At 41.2% G+C, this 21,163-nt stretch overlaps 2 long non-coding RNA genes across 3 annotated transcripts; both read right to left on the bottom strand.

The window, feature by feature from the left end:
* Positions 1-3,440: 3,440 nt before the first annotated feature.
* On the bottom strand, positions 3,441-8,104 carry LOC123487496. Of its 2 annotated transcripts, none has more exons than XR_006659795.1 (3): positions 7,839-8,104; positions 7,272-7,343; positions 3,441-3,471 (listed from the first exon to the last, which is right to left on the bottom strand). It is a non-coding gene; the product is annotated as an uncharacterized LOC123487496 (long non-coding RNA). The 2 variants fall into 2 exon arrangements; XR_006659794.1 differs by lacking the exon at positions 3,441-3,471 and adding an exon at positions 5,814-5,833.
* Positions 8,105-8,151: 47 nt separating this feature from the next.
* On the bottom strand, positions 8,152-10,305 carry LOC123487495. The gene is made up of 3 exons (XR_006659793.1): positions 10,187-10,305; positions 9,624-9,695; positions 8,152-8,201 (listed from the first exon to the last, which is right to left on the bottom strand). It is a non-coding gene; the product is annotated as an uncharacterized LOC123487495 (long non-coding RNA).
* Between the last annotated feature and the right edge of the window lie 10,858 nt (positions 10,306-21,163).

A 21,163-nucleotide genomic window follows, 5' to 3' on the forward strand; every position in this document is an offset into this window, starting at 1 on the left:
TCTAGAAGGACAAGAGCTTTGTGAAAAGTCTGTCCCTCTCTGTCCCCCTTCATGTTTTACCTTTGCATTTTGCTGACTGTGTGATCATGCGGTTCCTTCTCTTTAGCCCCTGATGCAGTGAAAATAGAGTAATCTAAGGACAGAAAAGGAATATATATGAATGGAGATTTGATAGGACAATAAACACACAGCAGTAAAAGTAGAGTGAAGTCCTATAGGCTGTTTCAACACCAGAGGAGTAGTCACACATAACTCAGTACCTTAGTGAGATACACTGCTGTTGCTTAAATGTAATACAGTTTTATTAGCCTCCCCCATGGGGATTAAGTGTGACAGCACGTCTGAGTACAACGTGATGCTAAACCACCCTGAAGGATGCAAAGCAGAAACATTCAGGTACGGCTATCCCTCATGCAGTGAAAAAGACAAACTAAAACAAAAAAAAATGAGCAAGCTTTATGCGACATCTTTTTGAGTCGGGGACCATCACACTTTATTGCTTATTTGAATTTTAAGGGTTTTACGCTTACCAACCTAACTTTAGGAGAGCACGATGGTGCTCTTTGCTTTAAACCACAGAGAATGAAATGTTTTGTGTTTGAGTCCCTTGTCACTTTTGCCTGGTCCTAACTTTACATTGTGGTTGTCTGGTCTGTTTTGCCCCTGTCAATTCCGGATTCTTTACCCTGCCAGGTGTTCTCTTGTAAGGCCCTCATTCCTCAGCCTGCTTTCTTAGACAGCACCTCCTTATCCTTTCTTTTTCCCTCTATCTCTTTGGCCTGGTCTTTATCTCTCCTATCCTGACAGGCCAAATTCTCTCCTCTTCTGTCCTCTCAAAATTTGTCCATAAGGAGCTCTTGCCTCTGTCTTTGGCGCTGTTACTTTGTCATTCCCATCTTTCTTTTGGACACTCTCACTTTTATTACTCACTTTGACCTGCAGAACCTGGGGACCTGGGCCACGCCTGATGACTCCGTGGAAAACACAGAGAAATCTGAGAGAGAGAGAGAGAGAGAAGAGAGAGAGAGAGAGAGAGAGAGAGAGAGAGAGAGAGAGAGAGAGAGGAGAGAGAGAGAGAGAGAGAGAGAGAGAGAGAGGAGAGGAGAGAGAGAGAGAGAGAGAGAGAGAGAGAGAGAGAGAGAGAGAGAGAGAGAGAGAGAGAGAGGCTTTGACTATATACAGACTCAGTGAGCATAAGCCTTGTACTGTGAGAGAGGCCGCCCGCCCACAAAATGAGGTGGGAATCCCTCAGATTACACAGACCCACAAAAGAATTTTGAACTATTTGCCCATCGTTACAACACTGTATATAGACGTAATATGACATTTGAAATGTCTTTATTCTTTTGGAACTTCTGAGTGTAATGTTTACTGTTAATATTTATTGTGTATTTCTCTTTGTTTCCTACCTACTTCACTTGCTTTGACAATGTTAACATACGTTTCCCACATGCCAATAAAGCCCTTAAATTGAAATTGAATTGAGAGAGAGAGAGAGAGACCACATTTACACCCTCCACACTCTAATTGACAAACAAGTCAACCAAAACAAAGGCAAAATCTACTCGTGTTTTGTAGACTTCAAGAAAGCATTTGATTCAATTTTGCACTAAGGTATTTTATTACAAACGAATAGTAAGTGGTGGTATTGGAGGGAAAACATATGATGTTATTAAATCAATGTACACTAAAAACAACTTAAAATCGGCAACAAGCCGAGACTTCTTCTCTCAGGGACGTGGAGTGAAACAGGGCTGCCCAATAAGTGCAACACTATATAACCTCTATGAATTGCAAAAACATTAGAAGAATCGGCAGCACCTGGTCTCACCCTACACAACACTGAAATCAAGTGTCTGCTGTATGCAGATGACCTGATGCAACTGTCTCCCACTTAGGAGGGGGTTACAGCAGCATCTAGATCATCTGCACAGGTTCCCTGTCAGACCTGGGCTCTGACCGTTAATCTAAAAAAAATGAATATAATGATATTCCAAAAAAGGTCAGGAAATCAGGATGACAAATATAAATTCTATTTGGACACAGTTCTATTAGAACACACCAAAAATTACACGTATCTAGGACTAAATATCAGCAACACAGGTAGCTTTCACATGGCTGTGAATGAGCTGAGAGACAAAGCAAGAAGAGCCATTAAAGGAATATTAAAATCGAAATTCCAATTAGAATCTGGCTCAATCAGTTATAGAACCAAGTGCTCTATATGGCAGCGAAGTATGGGGTCCGCTCTCTAATAATGAATTTCTCTCTGTCTCTCTCTCTGTCTCACTCTCTCTCTCTCTCTCTCTCTGTCTCTCTCTGTTTTCTCTCTGTCTCTCTCTCTGTTTATCTCTGTCTCTGTCTCTCCTCTCTTTCTCCTCTGCTCTCTCTCTGTCTCTCCTCTGTCTCTCTCTCTGTCTCTCTCTTGTCCTTTTTTGTCTCCCTCTCTCTAGATCTCTCGTCCTTTTTATCTTTGCACTGTGTCATCAAATACTTTGTGAAAAGTCTGTCCCTCTCTATCCCCCTTCATGTTTTACCTTTGCATTTTTGCTGACTGTTGATCATGCGGGTCCTTGCTCTTTAGCCCTGATGCAGTGAAAATAGAGTAATCTAAGGACAGAAAAGGAATATATATGAATGGAGATTTGATAGGACAATAACACACAGCAGTAAAAGTAGAGTTAAGTCCTATAGGCTGTTTCAATGCACCAGAGGAGTAGTCACACATAACTCAGTACCTTAGTGAGATACACTGCTGTTACTTAAATGTAATACAGTTTTATTAGCCTCCCCATGGGGATTAAGATGGCATCGTCTGAGTACAACGTGATGCTAAACCACCTGAAGGATGCAAAGCAGAAACATCTGTGTACGCTATCCCTCATGCAGTGAAAAAGACAAAAACTAAAACAAAAAAAATGACGTCAGCTTTATGCGACATCTTTTTGAGTGCGGACCATCACACTTTATTGCTTAGTTTGAATTTAAGGGTTTTACGCACCAACCTAACTTTAGGGAGAGCACGATGGTGCTCTTTGCTTTCTAAACCACAGAGAATGAAATGTTTTGTGTTTGAGTCCATTGTCACTTTGCCTGGTCCTACCTTTACATTGTGGTTGTCTGGTCTGTTTGCCTGTCAATTCCGGATTCTTTACCCTGTCCAGGTGTTCCTGTAAGGCCTTCTCATTCCTCAGCCTGCGCTGCTCTTCTTTAGACAGCACCTCCTCCTCCTTTCTCTTTCCCTCTATCTCTTTGGCCTGGTCTTTATCTCTCCTATCCTTCTGACAAGGCCAAATTCTCTCCCTCTTCTGCCATCCTCTCAAATTTGTCCATAAGGAGCTCTGCCTCTGTCTTTGGCGCTGTTACTTTGTCATTCCCATCTTTCTTTTGGACACTCTCCACTTTTATTACTCACTTTGACCTTGGGGGACCTTGGCACGCCTTGACTGCTCGTGGAAAACACAGAGAAATCTGAGAGAGAGAGAGAGAGAGAGAGAGAGAGAGAGAGAGAGAGAGAGAGAAGCTTTGACTATATACAGACTCAGTGAGCATAGCCTTGCTATTGAGAGAGGCCGCGGCCCAAAAAATGAGGTGGAATCCCTCAGATTACACAGACCCACAAGAATGTTGAACTTTTGCCCATCGTTACAACACTGTATATAGACGTAATATGACATTTTGAAATGTCTTTATTCTTTTGGAACTTCTGAGTGTAATGTTTACTGTTAATATTTATTGTTTATTTCTCTTTTGTTTACTACCTACTTCACTTGCTTTGACAATGTTAACATACGTTTCCCATGCCAATAAAGCCCTTAAATTGAAATTGAATTGAGAGAGAGAGAGAGACCACATTTACACCCTCCACACTCTAATTGACAAACAAGTCAACCAAAACAAAGGCAAAATCTACTCGTGTTTTGTAGACTTCAAGAAAGCATTTGATTCAATTTTGCACTAAGGTATTTTATTACAAACGAATAGTAAGTGGTATTGGAGGGAAAACATATGATGTTATTAAATCAATGTACACTAAAAACAACTTGAAAATCGGCAACAAGCCGAGACTTCTTCTCTCAGGGACGTGGAGTGAAACAGGGCTGCCCAATAAGTGCAACACTATATAACCTCTATGAATTGGCAAAAACATTAGAAGAATCGGCAGCACCTGGTCTCACCCTACACAACACTGAAATCAAGTGTCTGCTGTACGCAGATGACCTGGTGCAACTGTCTCCCACTTAGGAGGGGTTACAGCAGCATCTAGATCATCTGCACAGGTTCTGTCAGACCTGGGCTCTGACCGTTAATCTAAAAAAAAATGAATATAATGATATTCCAAAAAAGGTCAGGAAATCAGGATGACAAAAATAAATTCTATTTGGACACAGTTCTATTAGAACACACCAAAAATTACACGTATCTAGGACTAAATATCAGCAACACAGGTAGCTTTCACATGGCTGTGAATGAGCTGAGAGACAAAGCAAGAAGAGCCATTAAAAGGAATATTAAAATCGAAATTCCAATTAGAATCTGGCTCAATCAGTTATAGAACCAAGTGCTCTATATGGCAGCGAAGTATGGGGTCCGCTCTCTAATAATGAATTTCTCTCTGTCTCTCTCTCTCTGCCTCACTCTCTCTCTCTCTCTCTCTCTTTCTCTGTCTCTCTCTCTGTTTCTCTCTCTGTCTCTCTCTCTGTTTATCTCTGTCTCTGTCTCTGTCTCTGTCTTCTCTGTCTCTGTCTCTCTCTCTGTCTCTCTCTCTGTCTCTCTCTGTCTCTCTCTCTTGTCCTTTTTTGTCTCCTCTCTCTCTAGATCTCTCGTCCTTTTATCTTTGCACTGTGTCATCAAATACTTTGTGAAAAGTCTGTCCCTCTCTATCCCCCTTCATGTTTTACCTTTGCATTTTGCTGACTGTTGATCATGCGGGTCCTTGCTCTTTAGCCCTCTGATGCAGTGAAAATAGGAGTAATCTAAGGACAGAAAAAGGAATATATATGAATGGAGATTTGATAGGACAATAACACACAGCAGTAAAAGTAGAGTTAAGTCCTATAGGCTGTTTCAATGCACCAGAGGAGTAGTCACACATAACTCAGTACCTTAGTGAGATACACTGCTGTTACTTAAATGTAATACAGTTTTATTAGCCTCCCCATGGGGATTAAGATGGCATCGTCTGAGTACAACGGATGCTAAACCACCCTGAAGGATGCAAAGCAGAAACATCTGTGTACGCTTATCCCTCATGCAGTGAAAAAGACAAAAACTAAAACAAAAAAATGACGTCAGCTTTATGCGACATCTTTTTGAGTGCGGACCATCACACTTTATTGCTTATTTGAATTTAAGGGTTTTACGCACCAACCTAACTCTTTAGGGAGAGCACGATGGTGCTCTTTGCTTTTAAACCACAGAGAATGAAATGTTTTGTGTTTGAGTCCATTGTCACTTTGCCTGGTCCTACCTTTACATTGTGGTTGTCTGGTCTGTTTGCCTGTCAATTCCGGATTCTTTACCCTGTCCAGGTGTTCCTGTAAGGCCTTCTCATTCTCAGCCTGCGCTGCTCTTCTTTAGACAGCACCTCCTCCTCCCTTTCTCTTTCCCTCTATCTCTTTGGCCTGGTCTTTATCTCTCCTATCCTTCTGACAAGGCCAAATTCTCTCCTCTTCTGCCATCCTCTCAAATTTGTCCATAAGGAGCTCTGCCTCTGTCTTTGGCGCTGTTACTTTGTCATTCCCATCTTTCTTTTGGACACTCTCACTTTTATTACTCACTTTGTGGGGGACCTTGGCCACGCCTTGACTGTTCGTGGAAAACACAGAGAAATCTGAGAGGAGAGAGAGAGAGAGAGAGAGAGAGAGAGAGAGAGAGAGAGAGAGAGAAGCTTTGACTATATACAGACTCAGTGAGCATAGCCTTGCTATTGAGAGAGGCCGCCCCCAAAAATGAGGTGGAATCCCTCAGATTACACAGATCCACAAAGAATGTTGAACTCTTTGCCCATCGTTACCAACACTGTATATAGACGTAATATGACATTTGAAATGTCTTTATTCTTTTGGAACTTCTGAGTGTAATGTTTACTGTTAATATTTATTGTTTATTTCTCTTTTGTTTACTACCTACTTCACTTGCTTTGACAATGTTAACATACGTTTCCCATGCCAATAAAGCCCTTAAATTGAAATTGAATTGAGAGAGAGAGAGAGAGACCACATTTACACCCTCACACTCTAATTGACAAACAAGTCAACCAAAACAAAGGCAAAATCTACTCGTGTTTTGTAGACTTCAAGAAAGCATTTGATTCAATTTTGCACTAAGGTATTTTATTACAAACGAATAGTAAGTGGTATTGGAGGGAAAACATATGATGTTATTAAATCAATGTACACTAAAAACAACTTAAAATCGGGCAACAAGCCGAGACTTCTTCTCTCAGGGACGTGGAGTGAAACAGGGCTGCCCAATAAGTGCAACACTATATAACCTCTATGAATTGGCAAAAACATTAGAAGAATGCAGCACCTGGTCTCACCCCTACACAACACTGAAATCAAGTGTCTGCTGTATGCAGATGACCTGATGCAACTGTCTCCCCACTTAGAGGGGGTTACAGCAGCATCTAGATCATCTGCACAGGTTCTGTCAGACCTGGGCTCTGACCGTTAATCTAAAAAAAAATGAATATAATGATATTCCAAAAAAAGGTTAGGAAATCAGGATGACAAAAATAAATTCTATTTGGACACAGTTCTATTAGAACACACCAAAAATTACACGTATCTAGGACTAAATATCAGCAACACAGGTAGCTTTCACATGGCTGTGAATGAGCTGAGAGACAAAGCAAGAAGAGCCATTAAAAGGAATATTAAAATCGAAATTCCAATTAGAATCTGGCTCAATCAGTTATAGAACCAAGTGCTCTATATGGCAGCGAAGTATGGGGTCCGCTCTCTAATAATGAATTTCTCTCTGTCTCTCTCTCTCTGCCTCACTCTCTCTCTCTCTCTCTCTCTCTCTTTCTCTGTCTCTCTCTCTGTTTCTCTCTCTGTCTCTCTCTCTGTTTATCTCTGTCTCTGTCTCTGTCTCTGTCTCTGTCTCTGTCTCTCTCTGTCTCTCTCTCTGTCTCTCTCTCTGTCTCTCTCTCTTGTCCTTTTTTGTCTCCCTCTCTCTAGATCTCTCGCCCTTTTTATCTTTGCACTGTGTCATCAAATACTTTGTGAAAAGTCTGTCCCTCTCTATCCCCCTTCATGTTTTACCTTTGCATTTTGCTGACTGTTGATCATGCGGGTCCTTGCTCTTTAGCCCTGATGCAGTGAAAATAGAGTAATCTAAGGACAGAAAAGGGAATATATATGAATGGAGATTTGATAGGACAATAACACACAGCAGTAAAAGTAGAGTTAAGTCCTATAGGCTGTTTCAATGCACCAGAGGAGTAGTCACACATAACTCAGTACCTTAGTGAGATACACTGCTGTTACTTAAATGTAATACAGTTTTATTAGCCTTCCCATGGGGATTAAGATGGCATCGTCTGAGTACAACGTGATGCTAAACCACCCTGAAGGATGCAAAGCAGAAACATCTGTGTACGCTTATCCCTCATGCAGTGAAAAAGACAAAAACTAAAACAAAAAAAATGACGTCAGCTTTATGCGACATCTTTTGAGTGCGGACCATCACACTTTATTGCTTATTTGAATTTAAGGGTTTTACGCACCAACCTAACTTTAGGGAGAGCACGGATGGTGCTCTTTGCTTTTTAAACCACAGAGAATGAAATGTTTTGTGTTTGAGTCCATTGTCACTTTGCCTGGTCCTACCTTTACATTGTGGTTGTCTGGTCTGTTTGCCTGTCAATTCCGGATTCTTTACCCTGTCCAGGTGTTCCTGTAAGGCCTTCTCATTCCTCAGCCTGCGCTGCTCTTCTTTAGACAGCACCTCCTCCTCCTTTCTCTTTCCCTCATCTCTTTGGCCTGGTCTTTATCTCTCCTATCCTTCTGACAAGGCCAAATTCTCTCCTCTTCTGCCATCCTCTCAAATTTGTCCATAAGGAGCTCTGCCTCTGTCTTTGGCGCTGTTACTTTGTCATTCCATCTTTCTTTTGGACACTCTCACTTTTATTACTCACTTTGACCTGGGGACCTTGGCCACGCCTTGACTGCTCGTGGAAAACACAGAGAAATCTGAGAGAGAGAGAGAGAGAGAGAAGCTTTGACTATATACAGACTCAGTGAGCATAGCCTTGCTATTGAGAGAGGCCGCGAGGGCCGGCCCAAAAATGAGGTGGAATCCCTCCAGATTACACAGACCCACAAAGAATGTTGAACTCTTTGCCCATCGTTACAACACTGTATATAGACGTAATATGACATTTGAAATGTCTTTATTCTTTTGGAACTTCTGAGTGTAATGTTTACTGTTTAATATTTATTGTTTATTTCTCTTTTGTTTACTACCTACTTCACTTGCTTTGACAATGTTAACATACGTTTCGCATGCCAATAAAGCCCTTAAATTGAAATTGAATTGAGAGAGAGAGAGAGAGAGAGAGACCACATTTACACCCTCCACACTCTAATTGACAAACAAGTCAACCAAAACAAAGGCAAAATCTACTCGTGTTTTGTAGACTTCAAGAAAGCATTTGATTCAATTTTTGCACTAAGGTATTTTATTACAAACGAATAGTAAGTGGTATTGGAGGGAAAACATATGATGTTATTAAATCAATGTACACTAAAAACAACTTAAAAATCGGCAACAAGCCGAGACTTCTTCTCTCAGGGACGTGGAGTGAAACAGGGCTGCCCAATAAAGTGCAACACTATTTAACCTCTATGAATTGGCAAAAACATTAGAAGAATCGGCAGCACCTGGTCTCACCATACACAACACTGAAATCAAGTGTCTGCTGTACGCAGATGACCTGATGCAACTGTCTCCCACTTAGGAGGGGTTACAGCAGCATCTAGATAATCTGCACAGGTTCTGTCAGACCTGGGCTCTGACCGTTGATCTAAAAAAAAAATGAATATAATGATATTCCAAAAAAAGGTCAGGAAATCAGGATGACAAATATAAATTATATTTGGACACAGTTCTATTAGAACACATCAAAAATTACACGTATCTAGGACTAAATATCTGTAACACAGGTAGCTTTCACATGGCTGTGAATGAGCTGAGAGACAAAGCAAGAAGAGCCATTAAAAGGAATATTAAAATCGAAATTCCAATTAGAATCTGGCTCAATCAGTTATAGAACCAAGTGCTCTATATGGCAGCGAAGTATGGGGTCCGCTTTCTATTAATGAATTTCTCTCTGTCTCTCTCTCTCTGTCTCGCTCTCTCTGCCTCACTCTCTCTCTCTCTCTCTCTCTCTCTCTTTCTCTGTCTCTCTCTCTGTTTCTCTCTCTGTCTCTCTCTCTGTTTATCTCTGTCTCTGTCTCTGTCTCTCTCTGTCTCTCTCTGTCTCTCTCTCTGTCTCTCTCTCTTGTCCTTTTTTTTTTCTCTCTCTCTAGATCTCTCGTCCTTTTTATCTTTGCACTGTGTCAACAAATACTTTGTGAAAAGTCTGTCCCTCTCTATCCCCCTTCATGTTTTACCTTTGCATTTTGCTGACTGTTGATCATGCGGGTCCTTGCTCTTTAGCCCTGATGCAGTGAAAATAGAGTAATCTAAGGACAGAAAAGGAATATATATGAATGGAGATTTGATAGGACAATAACACACAGCAGTAAAAGTAGAGTTAAGTCCTATAGGCTGTTTCAATGCACCAGAGGAGTAGTCACACATAACCTCAGTACCTTAGTGAGATACACTGCTGTTACTTAAATGTAATACAGTTTTATTAGCCTCCCCATGGGGATTAAGATGGCATCGTCTGAGTACAACGTGATGCTAAACCACCCTGAAGGATGCAAAGCAGAAACATCTGTGTACGCTATCCCTCATGCAGTGAAAAAGACAAAAACAAAAACAAAAAAAATGACGTCAGCTTTATGCGACATCTTTTGAGTGCGGACCATCACACTTTATTGCTTATTTGAATTTAAGGGTTTTACGCACCAACCTAACTTTAGGGAGAGCACGATGGTGCTCTTTGCTTTAAACCACAGAGAATGAAATGTTTTGTGTTTGAGTCCCTTGTCACTTTGCCTGGTCCTACCTTTACATTGTGGTTGTCTGGTCTGTTTGCCTGTCAATTCCGGATTCTTTACCCTGTCCAGGTGTTCCTGTAAGGCCTTCTCATTCCTCAGCCTGCGCTGCTCTTCTTTAGACAGCACCTCCTTATCCTTTCTTTTTCCCTCTATCTCTTTGGCCTGGTCTGTATCTCTCCTATCCCTTCTGACAAGGCCAAATTCTCTCCTCTTCTGCCATCCTCTCAAATTTGTCCATAAGGAGCTCTGCCTCTGTCTTTGGCGCTGTTACTTTGTCATTCCCATCTTTCTTTTGGACACTCTCAATTTTATTACTCACTTTGACCTGCAGAACCTGGGGGGACCTTGGACGCCTTGACTGCTCATGGAAAACACAGAGAATTCTGAGAGAGAGAGAGAGAGAGAGAGAGAGAGAGAGAGAGAGAGAGAGAGAGAGAGAGAGAGAGAGATGTTGATTCAACGTCATCACATAAAAACAAAATTGGGTGGAAAGAAGGGTGATTCAACCAGAAAACTCCACTGATATCAGACAGCTAAATGCATTGTTAGATTCTTTTTTGCCCTTCCGCGTCACTTTCTACACAGAAGACATCTGCTAAACATAGAATCAAGCTGTTTATCTGTCTCTCTGTGACTGACGATAACTTCGGCAGGAAGTTGACTACAAATACAAAGTTGCCAATATCTTTGCAATTCAACAAGCGAAGGATAAAAATATGCTTCAACTGAAAACCGAGATGACTGCATTAGAAAATAAATCCAGTAGGCTGTATAGGCCTATATTTCAATCATATTGAAATCAATTTCATGTTCAGTCAATTTACTTCTATTTGTAGGCTACACTGTCTGTAATTTTTTACATCTTCGGCCATTATAAAAACGATACATCGTTAAAACACTAGTAAGCTTAAGTTCCATCGCTATCAGGAAACCGGGCCCTGGTCTTTACCTTTGCACTTTGCTGGCTGGTCCTTCTGAGGGTTCAGAGTCTTTGAGTCAGTTGCAGTAACCATGGAGACATCTGACAAGACAAAGGAAAATGGAGGATGTTAATACCACACTCCATGTGTGTGCAGTTGTATAACACTTTCAATGTACAAAAGAACTGTAAACTAAGATGACCTTTGCACTGGGTCTGTTTGACCTCAGCACCAGCTGAGAAGATGGAGGAATCTGGGAGAGAGGGAGTTGGGAAACAGACAGTATAAGTTAAGGTGTTGAAGCTAACCTCACATATCACACTTTATTCTCTGTCTATTCCCTCTCCTTTTTACCTTTGACCTCCAGCTCTCTCATTTGTTTCTCCATGTGTGTCATATTTTCTTCTGCACTTAGTCTCTTTTCTTTCAGAAGCTCTCTCCTGTCTCCTTCCCTTGCTTCCTTCACACACTTATTTTCATCTTCCTTTCTCTCTTCCCCGTCTCTTCTTTTTCTATCGCTCAGGGTCTTTTTCAGCATCTGTTGTTCTTCTCCCATCTTTCTCTTTGCTTCTTCCACCTTTCTCTTTGCTTCTTCCACCTTTCTCTTTGCTTCTTCCACCGTTCTCTTTGCTTCTTCCATCATTCTCTTTGCTTCTTCCACCTTTCTCTTTGCTTCTTCCATCTTTCTCTTTGCTTCTTCCACCTTTCTATTTGCTTCTTCCACCTTTCTCTTTGCCTTCCTCTCTGCTTTCATCCATGCATCTTCCTTTCGGTTTTCTTCTTCCTTCCAGTAAAACTCTTTCCATTCCTCCACTCTCTTCTTTTCAGATATCTCCCCACTTGTCTCTCTCCTCCTGTCTTTTCTTCTGGAGCGCCATCTGTTTCTCTACCTTTTGCCTCTCAGATTTCTCCATTAACCTCCTCCTTTCCTCCTCCATCTCTCTCTCCCTTTCCCTCATTCTAATATCCATCAACAGCAACTCTTCATCCTTCATCTGATTTATTTTGCATGCTCCTTCTTCTCCTCCCTCTTCATCCTCTCAAGTCTGTCCCTCTCCACTTCCTTCTAACACCATCTCTCTATTCATCTCCAGAGACTGTCTCTCTATCCATCTCATCTCCCCATACAGGCCAATTGCTTCAGCAGGCCCACCTCCTTCCTTAGCAGGCCCACCTCAACATGCAAGTCGCCCTGACCAATACTGTGCACTTCCAATACGAATGAGCTCTAAAAGAGAGTTCCTAAATGTTAGAAACCTACAGGATGCTGCTAATGGAAAACAAATCCTTAAACAACCTAAAGACAGCATCGGCATCAAAAGAAATTAAGCAAATCACTTTTAACAGTTCCACATTAATTTTTTACCCAATTGCCAAAGATTAATTTGACCTTAACGTAAATTCCAAATTGACAGAATTTACATTTACAGTGGGGGAAAAAAGTATTTAGTCAGCCACCAATTGTGCAAGTTCTCCCACTTAAAAAGATGAGAGAGGCCTGTAATTTTCATCATAGGTACACGTCAACTATGACAGACAAATTGAGAAAAAAAAATCTAGAAAATCACATTGTAGGATTTTTAATGAATTTATTTGCAAATTATGGTGGAAAATAATTACTCTAGTATGTTGAGCCAGGGTGTGAGTTTTCATTTGTGTTTGTTCTGGTTTTGTATATCTATGTTGGCCAGGGTGGCTCCCAATCAGAGACGGCTGTAGCTCGTTGTCTCTGATTGGGAGTCATACTTAGGTAGCCGTTAGGCATTCATTTGGTGTGGTTTCTTGTTCCATGTTGGTTTGTGAATGTAACCAGGGACGTCACGTTTTGTTTTTGTTCGTGTGATCATCAATTAATAAATATGTTCGCATTCCACGCTGCGCCTTGGTCCTCCTCTGTTCCCGACGATCGTGACAACTACTTCCCGCGGCTATGCATCCTGTGATTATAGTGACAGTATGTCCAATAAACATGACCTCTCAGTGTCCCTATAGCCATTCAAACTACTATTAAAGCCTTTTACCCTATGCGGTGCCTTTCATCAATGCCTCACATTTCTAGTGCCTCTAACACATTATTTTGCATCTCACCATAAAACAGCCCTGTATCCAAACTAAACAAGCTGTGACCAACCAATTATGCAAACTTCTCTTTATACTATAGATTTTGTGTAAATCTTTTCAAAAATGTTTATAGTATAGTACACTATGCTGTTAAATGTGTTTTAAGACAGTACTAATCAATTCAATCTCATCAGAAATCACTCTCAGGTTCGGTAATCTAGATCATACAGTAATCAGTTTAGATAAATGAATGCATACCAATATTTAACCATGAAAATATTCATTTAAACAAAAGACAGGAATTTGATACTCGCAGTAGGCTACGCAAAGTGATATGAAATTCTATCATATTTGCCTAAAACCGTCCTCTCCATTATAGTAGATTCACCATAACTTTAGGAACAATTTTAGAAACATGACTTACCAATATGATGACTTTCTCCAACTAACCTTCTCTCTGAATGTTCTCCCACCTGAGATTCTGGCCTAATGGCGAGAGGATTCTATCTTCTGATGACCCCATTATGACATCACTCCGAGAGGATTCTATCTTCTTATGACCCCATTATGACATCACTCCAAGACGGCATTCTACTCATCCTCAATGCTTCACTATGTACAACTACAGACTCCCAGTTCATTGTAATGGGACTCTGACAAAGCTGTCATTGCTCACACAGCCGCTACATGACAGAGATGTGTTGTGTTCCAATTAAACCAATGATGCTTGGTTAGTGAGATCATTGATTATACAGTACTGGCCATTGAAGACGTTGTTTTCTTGAATGATCTACTGCAGTGACTAACTAGCACATAGATTGATCTGCTTTGCAGCAATACATTTTGTGAGAAATGCATTCAATCCCTTTCAACGTCCAAACTTCATGGAATTAACAAAAGCATAATTTTACAATACAGAGAAACTGTTTATGACCTGCTTGACCTCAAACGAGAGTCCCGAGAAATAAGAAAAAAATGACCTCACGCTAGGGGAAGATTTACAAACCACCTCCAGGAGAGTCTAAAGACCTACTGCACCCAATGTACTAGTTACTTTTAGCAACGCAGCTGTATTTACAGTACACACACTAGCGTTGCTTTCAAATGTATTCGGTTGCACAACAACAGTCCGTGGGAAGCCAGAAGTTAAATACAATTCCATTTAAACTTAATGTGCCGGTGGGGCAGGGCGGTTGGTCATTATGAGAGGGGTAATTTGAGACAAAATATCTAAAGGATAATATTATTGAACAGACTTTACAAACGTGGGTCTGTTGTAGACCCACTTCCTCTCGGCTTGTATGTATTATATGTAATGTAGCATTTAGGCCTGGGATCAAATATGGTATGACTAACCTAAAATAACCATTATAATGTCCTCGGCTACAAATGACCAATAGTGTACATTCAGCAGGCCAATGTTAAGATCTATATATCTTACAGTGACATTGTTATAGCTGTAAGTTGTCATACCAAAATGAAATGATCCTGTCATACTTATGTAATGGCTTCCCTTATAGTGGCCTGATGGGTTGACAAAGAAGACAGTTTGATATGGCAATATAAACCCACATAGGCATCAAGTTGAAGTTAGGGCAGCAGGCAATGTATTTCTATATCCCCTGTGGAGGCTGGCCACTCTCTCCCCCTTTCTCCTAGCCTGCTGCACCTCATATGACATTTTGGAAGGATTTAACCTATTTGAAAAAAAGTTGAAAGGCAACGTGGATCTACTGTGGTGTAGTTCTTCCCAGCATTGCAACCAAATCAGATTTGTATTACATATTGCCTGGAGTGATTTAAAAAGGAAAGAAAGCTCTAATCTTTACCCAAATGGTCTCAAATTATAGGCCTGATTACCCTGGACCAATGCCTGTTGGTAATTTCAGTAGAACCAAGCAACTCAAGTAGCTATTCAACCTCAAAACTACCTGGTTTTGCTATACATTCAAAACAGCAGTATATAATGTGAAATTTTTTGTGGGCATTTAAAAATGACAGAAAATCTTTTCCAAAATGGTCTCAAATGAGCTGTACTCTCAGGCCCATGGGAGAAAGGGTTTTACTAGGCAGGGAGTGTAGAACAAGATGCATGGAGCTCCAGAGGTCACAAGGTCAATGTGGGCCTGCATGGATGTCAGCAGGGCATGAGGGAGAAGGCCCAAGTGAATAGGTGTGTCTGTGTGAGTGTGTGTGTGAGTGAACCTGTCCTACATGGGGGCAGAGCAGGCATCCCCTGTGGAGGCTGGCCACTCTCTCCCCCCTTTCTCCTAGCCTGCTGCACCTCATATGACATTTTGGAAGGATTTAACCTATTTGAAAAAAGTTGAAAGGCAACGTGGATCTACTGTGGTGTAGTTCTTCCCAGCATTGCAACCAAATCAGATTTGTATTACATATTGCCTGGAGTGATTTAAAAAGGAAAGAAAGCTCTAATCTTTACCCAAATGGTCTCAAATTATAGGCCTGATCACCCTGGACCAATGCCTGTTGGTAATTTCAGTAGAACCAAGCAACTCAAGTAGCTATTCAACCTCAAAACTACCTGGTTTTGCTATACATTCAAAACAGCAGTATATAATGTGAAATTTTTTGTGGGCATTTAAAAATGACAGAAAATCTTTTCCAAAATGGTCTCAAATGAGCTGTACTCTCAGGCCCATGGGAGAAAGGGTTTTACTAGGCAGGGAGTGTAGAACAAGATGCATGGAGCTCCAGAGGTCACAAGGTCAATGTGGGCCTGCATGGATGTCAGCAGGGCATGAGGGAGAAGGCCCAAGTGAATAGGTGTGTCTGTGTGAGTGTGTGTGTGAGTGATGTATGTTGTTACAGTTTTTTCCAACTGCTTACACACGTTTTCAAAACTATGTCTCCTTTTTTCAAAACTCTACACACAATTGACAAAACTGCACACACAAAATGCAAAATGCCTCACATCGCCTTCGAAATGTAACACTGCATTCAGAATGCCATAAACACATGTCAGAATGAAGCATTTGCATCAAATGGCAAACACTTATTTCATAATAGTAAATTTTTGGATATACCATGTAAACACTGTTGTTCTAAATCTAAAGCTCTTTGGTCTTTCATAGGCTTATATCTACATTTCAATACAATGTTCTACAGGGAAAGTAATCTGCTGAGAGGGGTAACAAGTACACTGTAAACACCAATGCAATGTAGAAACAGAAAATATTTATTAGGCCAAACAGTAGCATACAGTAGCATACAACAAAACCATAAACATATGTAAACCAAAAGTATATTCTTTAGAATACAGTAAAGAACACAATTGTCTGTGTGGGATCCCGGGGGGCAGTCCAGGAATTGGTGGGGGGCAATCACCAGTGCTAAGCTACGCTTCATCTCTTCTCCGGGCTGGGTCTGGCCACAATACTTCGTCCACATCACAAGATACGTTTTCTCTTGCCAAACATCAAGGGAAGTATCTCCTAGCATGGCGTATCCAACCTTGGACAGAGGCAACCTCTATGTCCCCACATGCGTCATCCATTGCCTGGAGAAGCGGCATGCGGGCATAGGGTTGGCAATCATACACTTTCCAGCGCCAGGCTGAGAAGAATTCCTCTATGGGATTTAGAAAAGGTGAATATGGGGGTAGGTGCAAAACTACAAATTGTGGATGGGTGGCAAACCAGTTTTGGACCAGAACAGCCCGGTGAAAACTAACACTGTCCCATATAACCACAAATCTAGTAGGCTCCTTATCTGGATCAGGGACAAGCATTGTGTAAATTGATCCAGAAAAGTGAGCATATGGCCGGTGTTGTACGGACCCAGTGTGGCATTGTGATGGAGGACCCCGTTTTGAGTGATGGCAACACACATAGTTATATTACCCCACGCTGTCCAGGGATATTGGTAATTGCCCTCTGTCCTATTACATTTCTTCCCGGCGCCTGGTTTTGGTGAAGTTGAAGCCAACCTCATCCACATAAATAAATGAATGGCGAATTACATGGGCATCCATCTCCAATACTCTCTGTAACAGGCAAAATGATATACAGATGAGTAAATATGGTATGTCTGAAGTACTGGAAGTAGTGTTGCATACATACCTCTACAAAGTCATGTCGCAGATTCTTGACTGTCAGAGTTTCTCTCAAATGGCACCTTGTAAAGTTGTTTCATCGTCACTTGGTGCCGTTGGAGGATGCGTTGTATGGTCGACAGGTTTACAGCATTGATGTTGTTACAGTTTTTTTTGATTGCTTAAGCACGATTTTCAAAACAGGGCCCGTGTTTTCAAAACACTACACACAATTAGCACAACCACACACCCAATTAGCAAAACACTACAGATCCTTTGCAAAATTAAACACTCTTGTAAAAACTATACACTTCTTTTTAAAAACCACACTTTGTTACCATATGAAACACACACGTTTCACATTACTATACTCTGTTTGCACGAGTTACACTCTGCTGTGATAAACCAAAAACACTTTTAGCACTTCTACTTCCCTATGATTAGAGTAGGCTACTATCAACAAAGTCACAAATATAATGTAAATTCACCAAACACTACACAAGACCAATGTTGCAGACTGAAGAAACTCATTTATTTCTCAACACGCCCAAAATGTTGACATGGAGATTCATAATACTGTAACCAAACGTCACTTTACGTATTGTAAGTTCAAAAAAATTTAAAAAAATAACTAGACATTGTCTCTTCGCCTAGCTGGATCTGGCCAGAGAATGTCATCAACATCGCAGGCAATGTTGTCATTAGCAAGACACCTTGGAAAGAAACGTCTTGAATGACGAATCCATCCTTGCATTGCTGCTACCTCCATCTGGTCACAGGCCTCCTCCATGGCTTGGATGAGGGGTACCTCAGCCTGGAGACGGAGATCATATACCTTCCACCGCCATGCCGAGAAAACTCTTCTATAGGGTTGAGGAATGGAGAGTATGGTGGAAGATATAGACGGTGAAATGTGGATGTTGCTGAAACCAGTTCTGAACCAGAGCAGAGCGGTGGAAAGACACATTGTCCCAGACAACAATGTATTGCATATGATCGATTTGATTTGTTGCTGTTATGCTGTGCAATTGGTCCAAGAATGTAAGTATGAGTGCTGTGTTGTAAGGGCCCATATGGGCATGTCGGTGGAGGACCCCATTCTGTGTAATGGCTGCACAGAGTGTTATATTACCCCACGTTGCCCTGGGACATTGACTATAGCCCTGTGGCCAATGATGTTTCTTCCCCTCCTTCGTGTTCTCGTCAGGTTGAACCCAGCCTCATCTACGTAAATGAACTCATGCTGGATCTCCTCTCCATCCATTCGTAAAACTCTCTGAAAAACAGTGTCAGGCAAAATTGTGTAGTTCAGTGTAGATCTAGTATACATATTACAGTACAGTAAAAGATTATGAGACAGTATGCAAGATCACACTGCTAAAGTGAATACATACCTCTGCATAATCATGCCGCAGTCGTTTCACCCTTTCGAATTGCGCTCGAAAGGCACTCGATAAATTTGCTTCATTTGAATATGTTTTTTTTAGGATGCGTGCCAGTGTTGATGTTGAGACCTGATGGATATCGTTGAAAATGGCGTGGTTATTGACAATGTTAGCTTGGAGCTGCTTGAGTGTTATAGCATTGTTGGCCAAAACCATGTTTACTATCTCCCTCTCTTGCTGTTCTGTGAACATAGGAGGCCTTCCCCCTTGTCGTCCCTGACCCTCAATCCTATGTAGAAAAAAAAACAGTATACAATAGTACAGTAATTTCACAGGAAAAGGTAACAGAAGTGCTGATAGTGCATAGAATATAGTACTGTAAGCAGTTACTGAAACCGTGCAGATGTTTTTGATATGATGATATTTTTACAATACCTATTTTCCAGTCGAAATGTTCTCATCACACTTGCCACTGTATATCGGCTTAGATTTGGCTGTACTCGCAGTCCAGCCTCCCTCAGCGCCAGGCCGTGGTTGACAATGTGGTCAACCAGTGTTGCGCGGATCTCATTTGTCAGATTCGGTCCTCATTGAGCACCTTCTTGTCTTCCTCTTCCTCTTCCTCTTCCTCCCCTTCCTCCTCCTCCTCGTCCTCCTCCTCGTCCTCCTCGTTCTCCTCGTCCTCCTCGTTCTCCTCGTCCTCCTCCTCCTCCTCGTCTTACTCTTTCTCTGACTCTTTCCATTGTGCTTGAAGACCGATGAAAACACCTGCTGCTTTTTATAGTGCTTATACACCTGATTGGTGTGTCTACAATTAAGCAAACGAGTGTTTGCACACCTGATGACTGTGTTGAACCAATTGGTTGGACGGTGTGGTAATTTGACAGTCTGTGCTTTGGTATTGCAAGGACGTGACTTCATGATAGATTTTTGTGTGTAATGTATGTTAACTGTGTTTAGTGTTTTGCAAATCACTGTGTGTAGAGTTTTGCAACAAGTGTAAGGTTGACAATGTGCTTATAGTTGTGCAAATATGGGCTGATGTTTTGCTTCTTGAGTGTAAGGTTTTGCTAATAGTGTACTACTTTTAATTTTAGTGTGTAAGCAATCCAAAAAAACTGTAAATATGGTGTCATTATTCAAGATATGCTCTCTTATCTCTCGAATCCTAATTGCATTGTTGGCCAAAACCATATTTATAGTTGCAGTCTCTTGTACATCTGTAAACAAGCGTCCTCGTCCTCCATGATGTCTTTGCCTTTCCACTCTGTACAGAATTCAAACACAGTATGTGTTCAGCATAGGAACTGTAAACAATGTACAAATAAATGTAGTACAGCATGATAACCAACCTCATTCATTCAATGCAGTGCAGTAAATTGATGGCTTTGAGTTACAAATGTTTATGCAATACTATGCAGTCATACGTGTTTTACAGTACATTACTGTAATGCTAAAATAGTCATTAGATAGTTGCATATCTGTTCTCATTTCTGAAGGTTTGGATTATGGGACGCCACTGTAAATAGACTCTCAGTCCAGCTCTCTCATGGTCAAACTGTGGTTGATCACATGATCAACAAGTGTTGCCCTATTTTTATCAGAGATGGCTCTCCTTCCTTCTCTTCTTTGCCCTCGTCCTCTTCTTCCTCTTCCTCTTCCTCTTCCTCTTCCTCTTCCTCCTCCTCCTCCTCCTCCTCCTCCTCCTCCTCTTCCAACTCTTCGTCTTCAAAACAGGTAATCTGACCTTTGACCTATTTATAGGCCTATACTACAGTAAAGCAGTGATTGGTTAGTGATCAGTTAAGCAATTAGTGTTTGCAAATGTGAGGAGTGTGTGTGTGACCTGGTGAATAAGTGTAGCATTTTGATTGGTTGTGTTTGGAAAAGGAAAGCAAGTCACTTCCTGTTAGATTGTTGTGCTTTAGGTAGAGAATTGTGTGTAGTGTTTTGAAAAAAGTGTTTTATGCAATTGACAACTGAGTCAAAGGCTGAGAAATAGCTTATGGTTTTGGAGATTTGGTGTGTAGTTTTGCACTTTGAGTGAGAGGTTTCAAAAATCGTGTAACATGAAAAGATTTTGTGTGTAAGCAGTTGGAAAAAACTGTAAGCTATGGAATTAATTGTACAGCATTGGATTGGTGCTGGCATGGGGTAGAGGGAGTTTACATATACCAGTCATTTCCTTTTAAATCCATGAAGGGAAGTGGACAAGTTCACACTTAGAAAGGAGATAATAGTTCCACACCTCATGTGTCCTGATAACTACAAGAATGGAACCATATTGAGGTTGGCTGCTTTCTATACGGTTTGATGGGAGAGAGAGAGAGAGAGAGAGACAGAGAGAGAGAGAGAGAGAGAGAGAGAGAGAGAGAGAGAGAGAGAGAGAGAGAGAGAGAGAGAGAGAGAGAGAGAGAGAGAGAGGACATCAGGTAAAGTTCTGGAGATGAGGGAATATGTGTGCAGAAAGAAACCCTCCAGTATGGTTAACCCCAGTTAGGCCCAGTATGGACTATCAATACAAGTGACCATTTAGAATGTGACCCAGTTCAATGGGTCTTAACA

This window comes from Coregonus clupeaformis, unplaced genomic scaffold (genome assembly GCF_020615455.1).
Source record: "Coregonus clupeaformis isolate EN_2021a unplaced genomic scaffold, ASM2061545v1 scaf1734, whole genome shotgun sequence".
Taxonomy (NCBI): Eukaryota; Metazoa; Chordata; class Actinopteri; order Salmoniformes; family Salmonidae; genus Coregonus; species Coregonus clupeaformis.